Genomic DNA, 15431 nt, shown 5'->3' on the forward strand with positions numbered 1-15431 from the left:
AGGGTGGGGATTAAGACTACTAATGTTTGTACAGAAGCAAGGTGTGGCAGAAATATTTGGCTCCATATTTTTCCATAGTTTACTTAAATGATAAATACAAGTAGGTGAAAATTATGCTTCCAATGTTTCCTCAAAGCTTCTTCTTGTTGTAATAAAATTTAATTGGGAGATTTGTAATGTAAAAAAGAAACTGTGATTTTTTTTCTCTTTGTTTCTATGTCCCATTTAGCACCCCATTGAGTGAAGAAAATGTATTTCTTAATAAGTGAAACAGACAGTTCCTCACTGGTTAAAATGATAAACGAGACTGAATATGAGATGAGAAAATAATAAATAAAATAAACAGAACTGCAACTAAATACAATGAAGAGCAGAATAAAGTGCTCAACATTGTGGAGTTGACTTTCTGCAATAAGTCTCTTTTTAAAAACCTTTACTTATTATTTTTACATGTGTGAGTGGTTTGCCTGCATGCGTCTATATACCACATGTATGTCTGATGCTCACAAGACCAAAGGAGGGCATAAGATTGCCTTGGAACATGAGTTACAGATGTTTGTGATCTCTGATGTGAGTGCTGGGAATCAAGCCTGGTCCTATACAAGAGCAGACAATGATCTTAACTGCTAAGCTATCTCTCTGGACCCAAGGCTCTCCTCCAGTTATGTCCTTGGAGCTGGCTCACCTATAAACCTCACATTCAGAGCCAGTTCTACTGTGCTGCCCAGACGGGTGCAGGGCCTGTTCTCCCTACTGCTGCAGCAGGTGAGAGGAAGGGCCAGCTCTCCTGCACTCTTGTCTCCCTCTCCTCTCTGCTATAGATGGCAAGGGGCAAGGTCTGGGAGGGCATCTATCCCTTGCTCATGCTTCAACACAGCAGACAACTTGTGGGGCCAGCTCTTCCAGGCTCACACACCTTACTATCAGGGTTAGCTGTAATGTGCTGCTCAGGCAAGGTATAGGATCCACTCTCCTGAGTGATGCAGCTGGCTAGGTGCAGGGGCATGTCTCCTGCTTATGACCCAAGACCAGCTATCACACATGCCCAGGTGAGGGATGGGACCAATTCTGTACAGCCTTCTGATATCAACATTTCTTGGAGTGGCCACTCAGATCAGGGACATCTTCCTGGTAATAGATCCCTGCTGTTGTAGGACAAAGGATGATATGCTGGTGACAACACAGTCCAGGATGCCAACATGGCCCCAGGTGGTACCACTGGCTACTCACATCAGGTTGGTCCTTACTACACTCAAGTTTCCAATTTTGCCATTCTTTGTTGTGCCCACTTCCTTCTGATTCTCTTTCTCTTCCATTTCTCCACCACTTACTTGTTCCTCTTAGTGGTGCTTGGGGTCTCTGAGTGTCTGAGGTCATCTCAGGAGTGGTCTCAGGAGTGCTATGTCCTTCTAGTGCATTATGGCACTGGTAAGGAATCATCTCAGGCATGGTCAGCCCCACCTACAGGCCTTTGCAGTTTTGGACATCTCAGGTTAGCTCCCTGCCCAGACCCCATGGCACGAATCTGGTGATTGCCTCCAGCTCACTCCTTACCTGGATCTACCTTCCCTAGTGAATCCATGCAAGAGCTGTGTGTCTCAGGCTCACTCCAGTCTTCCAGTCTGAAGCCCACTGTCCCAGGAGAGGTTCTTCAAGTCTCTGGCTTGGTACCCATCTGGGCATGTCTGACGCCAAACAGGTGATCCTTTCAGGCTAACTCCTCTCTAGAACCCCTGGCGCTGGACTGGTGGTTCTCTCAGGCTTGCTTTTTTCCAGGGAGTGTTAGGCAACTAATCAATCAGATGTTCAAAATGAAAATACAAAGTTTAGACATAGCTTCTCTCCTCTATGACACCTACTGATGTCCATGTGACACAGCAGCCATACCTGCAGTCCTCTAGAGGAAGGTCTGAGGCTGTCTTAGGTCCTATATTCTTCATTGTCTTTGTTTCTTTTATTACTAAGAAAAGGTCCCCAAATCTGACTTGGAACTCATAGCCTTTCTTAGCGTCATGCTCATCTTGGGAGCACAGGACTGTTGTCTGGCTTGTACTGACCTCTGAGAGTAAAGAAGTTTCTCTCTGCAGCAAACAAAGACCACTACAGAAAACCATAACTGACCACGGGGTAAAGACCATCTGACTATGAGGATCCAAGCCCCAATGGTTATATCTGCAACATAATTCTTTTATTTTATTCCTTGAAGTACACATATATATATATATATATATATATATGTGTGTGTGTGTGTGTGTGTGTGTGTGTGTGTGTGGTATATGTATGTATATGTGTGCGTGTGCATATATATAACATATGTATATTATGTATGTCTTCCTCCCTACTTCATGTTCCCCGTCTTGTATTATTTGTTTGTTTTCAATGCATGGAGTCCAATTAGCAATGCTCATGTGTGCCTAGGTGTTGAGTCATTCACTGGGACATGAGAAACGTACACCTGTGACATAAAGTATCTTTCCATCTTCTAACGGCTCTCAGTTCATTATTAGCACCTCTGCTGTGGAATGGGTCCTGGGATTCCTACCTACCGTGATGTTGGATTTTCTTCTATTTTGTTTTGCTTACTTGAGACAGGGTTTCTCTGTGTAGCCCTGGCTGTCCTGGAACTCACTCTGTAAGCCAGGCCTTGAACTCAGAGATCTGCCTCCCAAGTTCTGGGAGAAAAGGCATGTGCCTCCACCACCAGATCCTGATGCTGGAATTTTCCTGACTTGATCTGTGTAGGGAACCACACCTGCTGTGAGTTCACTGTGCAGCCACCATGTCATACCTAGACGACATAGTTCACAGTTGTCCTCTCTATGCTGCAGGTTTTAACTTCATTCTAGCCCCTCTTCTCTGATGTTCCATGAGTCTTGGGTCTGGGATAGATACAGATGCTCCATCTACAGCTGAGCACTCATGGTTGCTTATTCTCAGAACTCTGACCATCTGGGAGCCTGCAGTAGCCTTTACCTACTGCAATAAGGAATTTCTCTGACCAAGGCTTGAACTGCACACACCTCTGGGTATGAGCACAAGCACTTACAACGCAGATTGGACACATTGCCATTTAGAAAAGCAACATCAGCATGTTCTCGCTTAGGGCTTCTGTCTTCCTTAGTGTACAACTCTTTCTGAGATATTCAAAGCAATGGACGATTATAAAATAATATGGCTTATTACTAATTTATTCTTATATCTGACAAAAAGTGTATTTCTGTTAGAAATATATTTATATGAAATAATCATATCTGGAAAACATGCAGTATGCAGTCCCTACACGCTCAGTAATATGATACGTAAAATTATTTAACCACGTTATATTCACAATGGATGAAGTGCATTTACGGACCAACTTTTTCCTTCCTAAAACTTGCTTTTCTCTAACTTTTTGCAAGCTGTCTCGGCCACTGAAAACGTATCTGTGAATATTGCACAATGAACCAAAAGTATCTTTGCAGATGTTCAGTGGATTTGTGAGTTCCTTCAAACACCCACAAATTTACCCCAGAGCCTCAGCTAATTTTCACTTTGCAGATCTGTGAAATGTTTTAAAATAAAAGAAGCACATCAGGAAATCTCCACTTGGCTGTTTCCTTCTGCCGTAGACACTAACACTTTATCTCTTATCCTGATTTGACATCTTTCTATGCAATAAATATGGATGCACTCAAACAGCTCATCACACATTGCCTTATGGAGAAATGTCTAGCACAAGAGAAGGGGAAAGAACTTGAGACCAGAGAGCCTGCTCTGCACTGTCTATGCTGGGACTGGAGGCCTTGATAAAAACTATTCTATCACATCCAATCTTAACTTTCCATTCTTACTTCTGTGCAATCCAATGCAAATTTCAAATGTCTAGCTTGTCTTTGTGCACTTCTGCATGGGCATTACTAATGACATTAACAGAGTTTGAGGTGTTTCTTTGTATGTAAAATTTGTACACAATAAATGCAGAAATTGAATTACGTGTGTACAGTGCTTATAATATTACATAGTTCCGTGAAGATAGTCATGATTATGGTCTACAGTTAGTTTCTGACCATAGGCTGATTCTGGCTCATTTCATCAAGTCAGTAAATAAACTATAAAGAGATTATACTGATTCCAAATATAGAAATTTATACAAAAATGAGACTATTCAAATGAATAATAAAAATCTAGGTTTTATCTGGTATCTAACTAAAGTCAGCATTCATGCAAACAAACATTAACTAAAGGAAAACCCAACCAACAGAAACAGAACAAAAAATAACAAAGACAATGGAATAGTTAAGAGAAAAGAATATTTAAATAACTCTTGTTGAACTGTGTCACATGAACATACAAAAGGAACCAGAATAACACTAACATTTTATCTCTTTCCCTGATTTGACATCTTTCTATGCAATAAATATGGATACATTCAAACAGTTCATCATACGTTTCCTCATGCAAAACTGTCTACCACAAGAGAAAGGGAAAGGAACGTTAATCAGAAAGATTAAAAACTTCAATGCATACAGTTCTCTGCACCCAAATCCCGTGGGAGGGAGAGCTAAACCTTCAGAGAGGCAGACAAGCCTGGGAAACCAGAAGAGACTGCTCCCTGCACACACATCTCGGACGCCAGAGGAAAAAGCCAAAGACCATCTGGAACCATGGTGCACTGAAGCTCCCGGAAGGAGCGGCACAGGTCTTCCTGGTTGCTGCCGCTGCAGAGAGCCCCTGGGCAGCACCCCACGAGCGAACTTGAGCCTCGGGACCACAGGTAAGACCAAATTTTCTGCTGCAAGAAAGCTGCCTGGTGAACTCAAGACACAGGCCCACAGGAACAGCTGAAGACCTGTAGAGAGGAAAAACTACACGCCCAAAAGCAGAACACTCTGTCCCCGTAACTGACTGAAAGAGAGGAAAACAGGTCTACAGCACTCCTGACACACAGGCTTATAGGACAGTCTAGCCACTGTCAGAAATAGCAGAACAAAGTAACACTAGAGATAATCTGATGGCGAGAGGCAAGCGCAGGAACCCAAGCAACAGAAACCAAGACTACATGCCATCATCGGAGCCCAATTCTCCCACCAAAACAAACATGGAATATCCAAACACACCAGAAAAGCAAGATCTAGTTTCAAAATCATATTTGATCATGATGCTGGAGGACTTCAAGAAAGACATGAACACACTTAGGGAAACACAGGAAAACATTAATAAACAAGTAGAAGCCTACAGAGAGGAATCGCAAAAATTCCTGAAAGAATTCCAGGAAAACACAATCAAACAGTTGAAGGAATTAAAAATGGAAATAGAAGCAATCAAGAAAGAACACCTGGAAACAACCCTGGATATAGAAAACCAAAAGAAGAGAAAAGGAGCTGTAGATACAAGCTTCACCAACAGAATACAAGAGATGGAAGAGAGAATCTCAGGAGCAGAAGATTCCATAGAAATCATTGACTCAACTGTCAAAGATAATGTAAAGCGGAAAAAGCTACTGGTCCAAAACATACAGGAAATCCAGGACTCAATGAGAAGATCAAACCTAAGGATAATAGGTATAGAAGAGAGTGAAGACTCCCAGCTCAAAGGACCAGTAAATATCTTCAACAAAATCATAGAAGAAAACTTCCCTAACCTAAAAAAAGAGATACCCATAGACATACAAGAAGCCTACAGAACTCCAAATAGATTGGACCAGAAAAGAAACACCTCCCGTCACATAATTGTCAAAACACCAAACGCACAAAATAAAGAAAGAATATTAAAAGCAGTAAGGGAAAAAGGTCAAGTAACATATAAAGGGAGACCTATCAGAATCACACCAGACTTCTCGCCAGAAACTATGAAGGCCAGAAGATCCTGGACTGATGTCATACAGACCCTAAGAGAACACAAATGCAAGCCCAGGTTACTGTATCCAGCAAAACTCTCAATTAACATTGATGGAGAAACCAAGATATTCCATGACAAAACCAAATTTACACAATATCTTTCTACAAATCCAGCACTACAAAGGATAATAAATGGTAAAGCCCAACATAAGGAGGCAAGCTATACCCTAGAAGAAGCAAGAAACTAATCGTCTTGGCAACAAAACAAAGAGAATGAAAGCACACAAACATAACCTCACATCCAAATATGAATATAAAGGGAAACAATAATCACTATTCCTTAATATCTCTCAATATCAATGGCCTCAACTCCCCAATAAAAAGACATAGATTAACAAACTGGATACGCAACGAGGACCCTGCATTTTGCTGCCTACAGGAAACACACCTCAGGGACAAATACAGACACTACCTCAGAGTGAAAGGCTGGAAAACAACTTTCCAAGCAAATGGTCAGAAGAAGCAAGCTGGAGTAGCCATTCTAATATCAAATAAAATCAATTTCCAACTAAAAGTCATCAAAAAAGATAAGGAAGGACACTTCATATTCATCAAAGGAAAAATCCACCAAGATGAAGTCTCAATCCTAAATATCTATGCCCCAAATACAAGGGCAACTACATACGTAAAAGAAACCTTACTAAAGCTCAAAACACACATTGCACCTCACACAATAATAGTGGGAGATTTCAACACCCCACTCTCATCAATGGACAGATCATGGAAACAGAAATTAAACAGTGATGTCGACAGACTAAGAGAAGTAATGAGCCAAATGGACTTAACGGATATTTATAGAACATTCTATCCTAAAGCAAAAGGATATACCTTCTTCTCAGCTCCTCATGGTACTTTCTCCAAAATTGACCATATAATTGGTCAAAAAACGGGCCTCAACAGGTACAGAAAGATAGAAATAATCCCATGCGTGCTATCGGACCACCACGGCCTAAAACTGGTCTTCAATAACAGTAAGGGAAGAATGCCCACATATACGTGGAAATTGAACAATGCTCTACTCAATGATAACCTGGTAAGGAAGAAATAAAGAAAGAAATTAAAAACTTTTTAGAATTTAATGAAAATGAAGATACAACATACCCAAACTTATGGGACACAATGAAAGCTGTGCTAAGAGGAAATCTCATAGCGCTGAGTGCCTGCAGAAAGAAACAGGAAAGAGCATATGTCAGCAGCTTGACAGCACACCTAAAAGCTCTAGAACAAAAAGAAGCAAATACACCCAGGAGGAGTAGAAGGCAGGAAATAATCAAACTCAGAGCTGAAATCAACCAAGTAGAAACAAAAAGGACTATAGAAAGAATCCACAGAACCAAAAGTTGGTTCTTTGAGAAAATCAACAAGATAGATAAACCCTTAGCCAGACTAACGAGAGGACACAGAGAGTGCGTCCAAATTAACAAAATCAGAAATGAAAAGGGAGACATAACTACAGATTCAGAGGAAATTCAAAAAATCATCAGATCTTACTATAAAAACCTATATTCAACAAAATTTGAAAATCTTCAGGAAATGGACAATTTCCTAGACAGATACCAGGTATTGAAGTTAAATCAGGAACAGATAAACCAGTTAAACAACCCCATAACTCCTAAGGAAATAGAAGCAGTCATTAAAGGTCTCCCAACCAAAAAGAGCCCAGGTCCAGACCGGTTTAGTGCAGAATTCTATCAAACCTTCATAGAAGACCTCATACCAATATTATCCAAACTATTCCACAAAATTGAAACAGATGGAGCCCTACCGAATTCCTTCTACAAAGCCTCAATTACTCTTATACCTAAACCACACAAAGACACAACAAAGAAAGAGAACTTCAGACCAATTTCCCTTATGAATATCGACGCAAAAATACTCAATAAAATTCTGGCAAACCGAATTCAAGAGCACATCAAAACAATCATCCACCATGATCAAGTAGGCTTCATCCCAGGCATGCAGGGATGGTTTAATATACGGAAAACCATCAACGTGATCCATTATATAAACAAACTGAAAGAACAGAACCACATGATCATTTCATTAGATGCTGAGAAAGCATTTGACAAAATTCAACACCCCTTCATGATAAAAGTCCTGGAAAGAATAGGAATTCAAGGCCCATACCTAAACATAGTAAAAGCCATATACAGCAAACCAGTTGCTAACATTAAACTAAATGGAGAGAAACTTGAAGCAATCCCACTAAAATCAGGGACTAGACAAGGCTGCCCACTCTCTCCCTACTTATTCAATATAGTTCTTGAAGTTCTAGCCAGAGCAATCAGACAACAAAAGGAGATCAAAGGGATACAGATCGGAAAAGAAGAGGTCTAAATATCACTATTTGCAGATGACATGATAGTATATTTAAGTGATCCCAAAAGCTCCACCAGAGAACTACTAAAGCTGATAAACAACTTCAGCAAAGTGGCTGGGTATAAAATTAACTCAAATAAATCAGTTGCCTTCCTCTACACAAAAGAGAAACAAGCCGAGAAAGAAATTAGGGAAACGACACCCTTCATAATAGACCCAAATAATATAAAGTACCTCGGTGTGACTTTAACCAAGCAAGTAAAAGATCTGTACAATAAGAACTTCAAGACACTGAGGAAAGAAATTGAAGAAGACCTCAGAAGATGGAAAGATCTCCCATGCTCATGGATTGGCAGGATTAATATAGTAAAAATGGCCATTTTACCAAAAGCAATCTACAGATTCAATGCAATCCCCATCAAAATACCAATCCAATTCTTCAAAGAGTTAGACAGAACAATTTGCAAATTCATCTGGAATAACAAAAAACCCAGGATAGCTAAAGCTATCCTCAACAATAAAAGGACTTCAGGGGGAATCACTATCCCTGAACTCAAGCAGTATTACAGAGCAATAGTGATAAAAACTGCATGGTATTGGTACAGAGACAGACAGATAGACCAATGGAATAGAATTGAAGACCCAGAAATGAACCCACACACCTATGGTCACTTGATTTTTGACAAAGGAGCCAAAACCATCCAATGGAAAAAAGATAGCATTTTCAGCAAATGGTGCTGGTTCAACTGGAGGGCAACATGTAGAAGAATGCAGATCGATCCATGCTTATCACCCTGTACAAAGCTTAAGTCCAAGTGGATCAAGGACCTCCACATCAAACCAGACACACTCAAACTAATAGAAGAAAAACTAGGGAAGCATCTGGAACACATGGGCACTGGAAAAACTTTCCTGAACAAAACACCAATGGCTTATGCTCTAAGATCAAGAATCGACAAATGGGATCTCATAAAACTGCAAAGCTTCTGTAAGGCAAAGGACACTGTGGTTAGGACAAAACGGCAACCAACAGATTGGGAAAAGATCTTTACCAATCCTACAACAGATAGAGGCCTTATATCCAAAATATACAAAGAACTCAAGAAGTTAGACCGCAGGGAAACAAATAACCCTATTAAAAAATGGGGTTCAGAGCTAAACAAAGACTTCACAGCTGAGGAATGCCGAATGGCTGAGAAACACCTAAAGAAATGTTCAACATCTTTAGTCATAAGGGAAATGCAAATCAAAACAACCCTGCGATTTCACCTCACACCAGTGCGATTGACTAAGATCAAAAACTCAGGTGACAGCAGATGCTGGCGAGGATGTGGAGAAAGAGGAACACTCCTCCATTGTTGGTGGGATTGCAGACTGGTAAAACCATTCTGGAAATCAGTCTGGAGGTTCCTCAGAAAATTGGACATTGAACTGCCTGAGGATCCAGCTATACCTCTCTTGGGCATATACCAAAAGATGCCTCAACATATAAAAGAGACACGTGCTCCACTATGTTCATCGCAGCCTTATTTATAATAGCCAGAAAATGGAAAGAACCCAGATGCCTTTCAACAGAGGAATGGATACAGAAAATGTGGTACATCTACACAATGGAATATTACTCAGCTATCAAAAACGAGTTTATGAAATTCATAGGCAAATGGTTGGAACTGGAAAATATCATCCTGAGTGAGCTAACCCAATCACAGAAAGACATACATGGTATGCACTCATTGATAAGTGGCTATTAGCCCAAATGCTTGAATTACCCTAGATCCCTAGAACAAACGAAACTCAAGACGGATGATCAAAATGTGAATGCTTCACTCCTTCTTTAAATGAGGAAAAAGAATACCCTTGGCAGGGAAGGGAGAGGCAAAGATTAAATCAGAGACTTAAGGAACACCCATTCAGAGCCTGCCCCACATGTGGCCCATACATATACAGCCACCCAATTAGACAAGATGGATGAAGCAAAGAAGTGCAGACCGACAGGAGCCGGATGTAGATCGCTCCTGAGAGACACAGCCAGAATACAGCAAATACAGAGGCGAATGCCAGCAGCAAACCACTGAACTGAGAATAGGTCCCCTATTGAAGGAATCAGAGAAAGAACTGGAAGAGCTTGAAGGGGCTCGAGACCCCAAAAGTACAACAATGCCAAGCAACCAGAGCTTCCAGGGACTAAGCCACTACCTAAAGACTATACATGGACTGACCCTGGACTCTGACCCCATATGTAGCAATGAATATCCTAGTAAGAGCACCAGTGGAAGGGGAAGCCCTGGGTCCTGCTAAGACTGAACCCCCAGTGAACTAGTCTATGGGGGGAGGGTGGCAATGGGGGGAGGGTTGGGAGGGGAACACCCATAAGGAAGGGGAGGGGGGAGGGGAATGTTTGCCCGGAAACCGGGAAAGGGAATAACACTCGAAATGTATATAAGAAATACTCAAGTTAATAAAAAAAAAAAGAAATACCCAAAATAGAATAAAAAAATGTTTCCAACATAAAAAAAAGAAATGTATATAAGAAATACTCAAGTTAATAAAAAAAAAAAAAACTTCAATGCATAGAGTGAAAGATACAGAAGGTAGGATTAGCCACAGGTTCAGCTTTGTGTGTAACAGAAGAGAATAGCATTGTATAATACTATCACTATAACAATGATCAAAGTATTCATCTCAAGAGGAGGGGTTGGTGAGGCCAGTGTGAATGGTAATTAGACTGAAGACCGAACTTCAAGAAAAGGGAGAGATGGAAAATATATGGATAAATGAGAGCCAAGAGTTCACCTAGTAAAAGATTATTGTAAATGAATTCTCAAATGGGACAGCAAAAAAAAAAAAAAAAAAAAAAACAGACAGAAGCATAAAAGGCCCCTAAGTCATCGTGACTACCGGATCACTGAAAATCAGTGATACGAGGAACACTGAAAACCCAGCCACAGAATAAACATACTAACCATGGGGACTGGGGTCAATGTGAAGAAATTACACAAAAAAACATGTCAGAGAAAGTATACCTTTACATAATCGAAAGAGGAATATCATCTCTCAAGTTAGAAGTGTAGTAGTGAAGAAACCAAGATGAGGTCTGAATCAGTATCCAAAGGCCACCTCAGTGGGAAGTCGCATCTGCAGCAGTGCCCCATGAAGCACAAGCCTACGGAGGTGACTTCTTCACCAGGCATGTAATCTCTGGTGGTAATTTGGATTTATGTAGGGAACAAAAGCCACCATAAATGGTAAGTAGAATAGGCTTTCACACTTTAAAACATGATGTTTCATTTCTGTCAAAATTATTAAGAACTGGTTATGTATTTTTTTACCATGTGGTATACAGAATGCTTGTCAGAAAGAGAAAAACTGTGCAATAAAGCAGTAAGATTATTAGGGTCCCACAAAGGAAATACTTATACAACTAATATATAGTGTAAATAAAAGTTAAAAAAGCAGTCTGATATTAAAGACCATTTTAAATAAAAAGTTCTGAGCATGGACTTGAAATCTGAAGTCAGGAACAGATGGATCATCCACTGCAGGTGGACCATTCCGATGCTGGTACTTAAAGAGATGTGGGCACACCAAGGAAGACGAGAGAAGAGATTGCCCGGGATGGTCAGAGTGTGCAAAGGCAACATTCCTGTGTAATGCGGTTCTCAGGACCTCTGGCAAAGGTTGAATCTGCCAGCTTAGTCAAGGAGAGTTTTCCAGATATCCTTAAAGATGAGGTGGATTTCCTATGGTTTTCAGTACTCTACATAGACTCATGAATATGTGCATAAAACCGTGAGGAAAGCAGAAGCAGAGGAGATCTTAGGAGGTCAAAGAGAAAGGGGAGGACACAGGCTTATGGGTTCTGCACACAGCAGGTACTAAAATGAGAATGTATTTGCATAATAATGAATATCAACAGTGAAAATGAACAATAAACACATCAAGGCATGTCCAAGACAATTGGCAGAAAGATTAAAGAGTGAGAATGAGGTGTGTAACATACAGATATGTGAAATAAGGTAGAAAATATCTTTACAAAGGACTCTTTATGCAGTGAGAAGGCCTGCCAATCAACATAAGATGGGCAATGGACAACCAAAAACTTGAAAACTTAGAAATGAACATTTAAAAACCCAGCACTACCACACCTTTGGTGGAATACCCCTGCCTCACTCGATGCCACTCCAGTACCCAGAAGCCCAGGTAAGCTCCCCACATCAACATCCATGCCTGGCCAGTCTACCTCCCAAAACCCCTCCTCTTCTCATTACCATATCCTGTACCACACCGTTGGCAAAACTTCCTACTCTACCAAAGGCCACACAAGCCTCCAGAATCCCTGGCTGCGAGAACTCCAGCCCGCAATAGGGTTGAAACACAAGAAAATGACTTTAAAACCAACCTTGTGAAGATGGTAGAAGTCCTTAGAGCAGAAGTGAATGGATTCCTTAAATAAATTACAAAAATGACAGACAAGAATTGGAGTAAAGCAGTAAATCCCATAAAGAAAGACCAGAAAACTCAACAAACAATTGAAGGAAATAAATAAAAACGGTGCAAGAAATAAAAAAGGGAAATGAAAGCAATAAAGAAACCTCAAACTGAGGGAATCCTCGAAATGAACATCTAAATAAGCAAACAGGAACTACAAGAGATGGAAGAGAAAAATCTCAGGCTTGGGGGATATGATAAAAGAACAAAACATATCACATAAAGAAAATGTTTAATCTAAAAATTTCCTCACCAAAAGCTATAGGAAATCTGGGAACCATAAAAAAGACCAAACCTAAGAATAATAGAAGTAGATGAAGAAAAAGAAATCCAACTCAAAGGCCCAGAAAATATTTTTAACAAACTCATAAAAAAAATTTCCTAACTTAAAGAAAGGCATACTTACAAAGGTAAAAGAAGCTTAGAGAATTCCAAATAGAATGTGAAAAGGAAGTCCCCTTGCCACACAATAATCAAAGCATAAACCCACACATCAAAGAAAGAGTATTAAAAGATGCAAGGGCAAAAGGCCACGTAAGATATAAGGTCAGGCCTATTAGAATTATTCCCAGCTTCCCTATGGAGAATCTGGAAGCCAGAATGGCATGGACAGACTCAAAGAGACCACAGATGCCAGCCCAGACTAATATAGACAGCAAAACTTCCAATCACCGTAGGTGGAAAAACAAAAGTATTTTGTGATAAAGTCAAATTTAAACAACACCTGTCCACAAACCTATCCCTACAGAAGGTATTAGAACTCCAGCCCAAGGTTAAGTACAGTCACCAAAACAGGAAACAAATAATCCCACACCACCAGGAACTAAAGGATGGAAACACACACACACACACACACACACACACACACACACACACACTACCACCACTACCATCACCACAACAACAAAATATCAGGAGTTAACAGTCATTGGTTATTGATATCTTTCAATATCAATGGACTCGATTCCCTAATACAATGACAAGCACTAACAGAATGGATATAAAAACAGGACAACTCTTTTGCTTTTACAAGAAATACATCTCAACATTAAAGATAGATATTACCCCAGAAAAAAGGGCTGAACAAAGATCTTCTAAGCAAATGGACCTGGGAATAAAGCTGGTATGGCCATTCTAATATCTAACCAAATAAACTTCAAGCCAAAGTTAGTCAAAAGAGATGGGAAAGAGCAATTCATACTCATCAAAAAAAAACTTCACCAAGATGATTTTTTAATTTTTAACATCTCTCTCCAAACCCAGGGTTTGTAAAGGAAAGACTACCAAAGCTTAAATTATACATCAATCCTCATTTGCTGATGGTGGGAGACTTATTCACCACTCTTGCTAATAGACGAGTCATCCAGACAAAAACTAAACAGAGAAATATTGAAGCTAACAGATGTTGGAATCAAATAGACCTAACATATCTACAGAACATTTCATCCAAACACAAAATAACACATCTTCTTTTCAGCACCTCATGGAAAAAATCTCCAAATAGTGACCACAAACATGGCCACAAAGCAAGTCTCCATAGATAGGAGAGCATTTAAACCACTCCCTGTATCCTATCAGAATACCATGAATTAAAGCAACAGCGGAAAAAACCGAAAGCCTACAAACTCCTAGAAATTGAACAACTCTCTACTGAATGATTGTTGGGTTAAGGCAGAAATAAACTAAAGATTTAATGAAACTAGAATTCAATGAAAATCAATGCACAACATTCCCAAATTTATGGGGCACAATGACAGAAGTGCTAAGAAGCAAATTCATAGCATAAAGGGCCTTCATAAAAAAATGTAAAAATCTCATAACACAACAACATAACAGCACATATGAAAGCTCTAGAACAAAAAAGAAGCAATGTCACACAAGAGGAATAGATAACAGAAAATAATCAAACTCAGGGCTGAAATCAATGAAACAGTAACAAAGAGAACAATAGAAAGAATTATTGAAACAAAGAATCAGTTCTTTGAAAAGGAAACAAGACCAACAATCCCTAATCCAAACTAATTAAAAGACAGAGAAAGAATGTCCAAAATAACTATGTAGAAATGAATAGGGGGACATAAAAACAGACACCTACAAAATCCACAGTAACATTAGATCAGACTTTAAAAACCTGTACTGAACACAACTGGAAAAATATAAACAAAATGGATAATTTTCTTTGTAGATAACACTTGGTAATGTAAATCAAAATCAGATAAACAATTTAAACAGGGCTATAATTCCTAAGGAAATAGAAAGTCACTAAAAGTCTCCTAACCAAGGAAAGCCCAGGGTCAGATGGTTGCAGTGCAGAAATCGACCAAACTTTCAAGGAAAAGCTAAAGCAAATGCTCCTCAAATTATTCTACGAAATAGAAACAGGGGAGCAGTACCAAATTCATTTCATGAGGCCACAGTTATCCTGTTACGCAAACCACAAACATTCAAAGAATTAAGAATTACAGACAAATCATGAACACAAATGCAAAAATACTTAACAAAATACTTGCAAACCAAATCTGAGAACACATCGAAAAAATCATCAGACATGATCAAGTAGGCCTTATCCCAAAGATGCAGGGATGGTTCAACATATGAAAATCAGCCAATGTAATCTACCATATACACAAACTGAAAGAAAAAATACCATATGATTACCTCATTGGATGCTATAAAGCCATTTGACAAAGTCCAACATCCCTTAATGATAAAAGTTTTGGAGAGAGTAAGGATAAACGGGACATACCT

At 39.6% G+C, this 15431-nt stretch overlaps 1 non-coding gene across 1 annotated transcript; it reads right to left on the reverse strand.

Annotated features, from left to right (window-relative positions):
- Positions 1 to 1778: 1778 nt before the first annotated feature.
- Positions 1779 to 1908, reverse strand: LOC120101334 (small nucleolar RNA SNORA17). Its single transcript, XR_005501702.1, has one exon. It is a non-coding gene; the product is annotated as a small nucleolar RNA SNORA17 (small nucleolar RNA).
- Between the last annotated feature and the right edge of the window lie 13523 nt (positions 1909 to 15431).

Source organism: Rattus norvegicus, chromosome 2, assembly GCF_036323735.1.
Source record: "Rattus norvegicus strain BN/NHsdMcwi chromosome 2, GRCr8, whole genome shotgun sequence".
Classification (NCBI taxonomy): Eukaryota; Metazoa; Chordata; class Mammalia; order Rodentia; family Muridae; genus Rattus; species Rattus norvegicus.